This window comes from Poecilia latipinna, unplaced genomic scaffold, assembly GCF_001443285.1.
Source record: "Poecilia latipinna isolate Pla-1442-1.1 unplaced genomic scaffold, P_latipinna-1.0 Scaffold3554, whole genome shotgun sequence".
NCBI lineage: Eukaryota > Metazoa > Chordata > Actinopteri > Cyprinodontiformes > Poeciliidae > Poecilia > Poecilia latipinna.
The window spans coordinates 38,090-42,026 of record NW_015116170.1 but is presented as its reverse complement, the minus strand read 5'-3'; positions in this window follow the sequence as shown (position 1 = coordinate 42,026).

Here is a 3,937-nt window from a genome sequence, read left to right as displayed (position 1 = left end):
CGTCAAATGTTTGTTTTTTAAACGTCATATTAGATTTGTTGTGTTGATGCATTTAGACATGCTTCACCCCCGAGGTATTTCTTCAGCGGAACACGCAAACTTCCCCATTCACTCTCAGAGCGTTATAGTTCCTCTCCACATCACTTAGGATTTATTGCTGAGCACTTGCGCAGTGAGAAGGAAAGAGGAGATAGCTGCACATGCAGGCTGCGAAGTGAGATGCAGGTGATGGTTTTGGAGATCGGCAACAAGAGACAGTGATCGGCTATCACCCATCATACAGTTTTTCATGGAAATTGGCCGATCAATCGACACACCTCTAGTTTATACTATTTGTTTATAGAGATGTTTTTGTGTTTACTGATTTCTAGACGGAGATGGAAACTTTATAGTTCCTCTTTGTGTCTAAAGAGGCCTGGCAGTGAAAATTATCTCATTATCACATGCAGATCTGAACTGAACTGTAATAAAATAGAAGTAAGGCCTTGTCAAGCAAGTGCAGCCAGACCGATCTTCTCCAGCATGAAAATGTATAAGAGAAGTCCATCTATGCTTTCTGTACTACAGGGACAAATTATGTATCATTTGGCATAAAATGACCTGTGACCCTTAGTTCGAAATTCCCATTTTATCCACAACCAAGTGTCTAAGAGATGGTTCATAAAATGTGCCGTTTATTTACACAAAGCTCCTCCTTAGAGCTGCAGTGCTCAGCCAATCTCCCTCCACACAGAGCACTCTTCCCCTGTGCCTCCCCCATGGTGTTCCTCCAGATTAGCAGCAGCAGACAGCAAACACTTTTTGGAACTGCATGTCTGCTGAGTTCATCATAGGAAATACTTCTCAGTCTAATACTCCAAAGCAAAGGGGAAGTGTCAGACATCAGCTTCTTAAAGAGTCAGAGGCCAATTTCAGGTGCTACAAACAGCTGTGATGCAAAATCAAATTTCTTTTGAGTTATTTTACATAGACAGTATTTTCATAACAACCGCTGATAACCTGGTTACTAGTTTGAACAAAAAAAAGGCATTATTAGCCATCAAGGCCTTTACCTGATGATTCCTTTACTCAAAATATGAATGGTCCCACAATAAACTGGAATGGTGAAACTCTGTACTTAATATATTGTATTATATTATGTATTAAGTATGTAAAATATTAGTCTGTACCTCCATCTAGTGGCTGTTAAGGGGCACTGCAACATATTTATTGCTTCAGGGCTCTCTCTGTAGGCTATTCAAATATACAGATGCTTAATATTTTTGGAGATGGCAGAACAAATCATTTTTAATTTCAAGTTTTTAAGCTTTGAGACTTCATGACAATAAACACTGTGAGCTCTGATTCCAGGCAGCTCTCATGCTTATAAACTTCAGTGCTGATATTGAAAGTTTACTCCTGTCATATTAAAAGCACAGTTCTGTGCATGTAATCATTTTCACCTGCAGTGATAAAATTGTTATATAAGTGATGAATTATAATATTCACATCCAGTTATGGCTTGGGTTGTGTAGAGGGAGCTCTGGTTGTCATCTCCTCTGATCAATGAGAGTCAGACGTGTTGAAGAACCTGAACATTTAAACTGGGTCTTTCTGTCTCCACATATCAGATCTGATTGCTGTGCCACCAAGGAGCCCTTTCCAGATGGATTTATTTACATGAGCTTTTGCAGCACTAAACTCCTTTTGAAAATTCATTTGGCCAAAAAGATTTTTATGAGTAGCTTGTCTCAGACGGGAGCTGTAAATGTATCCTGTAGAAATAATAGTCACAGAAAGGATGAGAGGTTCTGTGGAGATAAGGCTGAAGACAAACTTCCAGTAAATCACAAAACAAACAACTGTTGATTTATGCTGTACAGAATAATAATTTAAAGGTGTTTTGTTACCTGAGTAAGGTATCTGTACTTCATTTCAAGATTTCTTGGACTAGTGGCTTATATTGAACAGTATTTTTACAGGAAAGAGGATGAGATTTTAATTTTATCACTGGTGAAATAAAACTCTAGTTCAATTTTGCATTTCTGCTCAGTGGCTGTTTTTGATATGAGCTCTATGTATGGGCAGTTGCCCAGGGCAGCATTAGAAAGAACAAAAAAATATTTATCTGTCAGCGGTGCCCTGAACAAGTTTCCCTTGATTGCTGGTGAAGAGTGGGGTATATATTATTGTTTGAATTTTAATTAGTTGGAGGGCGACAGAAGGAAGGAAGGATTTGCCCAGGATGCCATTCCTGCAAGATCCACCACTGATACATTTGCAACAAGTTACATTTCTTCTGGCCTGTGGATTTCTAGAAAACATCCTCCATTTCTGTTTGGGTTACATTAGAAGAAAACTGATGTACCATATCTCACTATTCATAACACAATAGAAAGAATCAAAGTCTCTGATTCTGAAGAAACTCATTTAATTTTCCACACACCACTGACACTTAAAATGTCTAGATGAGAATATTTTTTAATTCATATTTTCAGTCAAAATTCTTAAAGAGTGACTTTACAAGTATTTAACTTAATTACAAAAGAGACTTAAGATGGCAACATTGAAAATGTGTCACACATTTAAATGTTAAAATCTAATAGAATCAAAGCATCAGGAGCATCTTAAAAATGAATATTACATTTCAAGAATCTGGTAGACAGTAAACAGTACATGTAAAACACGGCTCTTTGCTAAAACAAAGCTAAAGAAGCATATCTGATATTTGGAATCCATGTTAGTTCAAAGACTTGCAATAACATCTTATAAAAATATGAGATTATAAAAAACAAAAGCTTTTATTTCATACAGTAGATTGAACCATCACATCATTCAGTCTGCAAAGCTGCTTCGGTTGCTGCAGGATTATTTTCCTGTCAGAGGAGAGATCATTTCAGTGAGATATTTATCCACATTAAAATTAATTAAAGCCTCAGACATGAACATGTTCAAAGAATAAAATCATATTTTTAATTCTATTTCAGTTGTTTACTTTAAACATTCGGTTCAGGAACACAAAGATTGATACAATTTGAAGCTATTAAAACATGAACTGCTTTGATTAATCTAAAAACAAATATTGGATCAAAAAGCATGATGATGAACCTCTGTACCTTTACGTTAAATTATTAATCTGTGCCTCCATCTAGTGGCTGTTAAATGGCACTGCAACAGATTTACTGCTTCAGAGCTCTCACTGCATGTTACTCAAATACTCAGCTGTTTTATCATTTCAGATTTTTAAGCTTTGAATATTCAGGACAATAATAAACACTGTGAGCTCTGATAACGGGCGGCTCTCATGCTTATGAAATTCAATGCTGTTATGCAGAGTCGTCCAACATCAACAAATATTAAAGTGAAATGATACTTTGGCAAGTTTTAATTGGCATTGATTTTCATTCTCAATTCTGAAAGTCACTTTACAAATATGTAACTTAATCACAAGAGACTGAAAATGTGCCACACATTTAAATGTTCATATTTAATAACATCAATTGATCAATACCATCTCAAATATGAATATGATATGTTTTTGCTACATTTAACAATGAACAATGCATGCAAAAATAAATAAATAAATAAAAAAATTGGATTCCATTTTAGTTCACAGATTTACAACAGAATCAAACAGAATATGGGATTATGCAAGAAAATAGCTTTTATCTCATGCAGGAGGATCATTCAGCACTGCTGCTTCTGTTGCTGCAGGATTATTTTACTGTCAATGGAGAAATACTTTAGTGAGATATTTATCAACATTAAAAATGAGTTAAAGTCTTCTAAAGACTTGAACATGTCAAAGATATTATATTTTTAACTATCTCAGTCATTTACTTTAAACCTTCTGTTATAAAGCATATCAGAAAAACAAAGATTGATACAATCTGGAGATATTAAAAGATTAATTGTTTTGTTTCATCTAAAAATAAACATTGGATAAAAAAAGCATAAA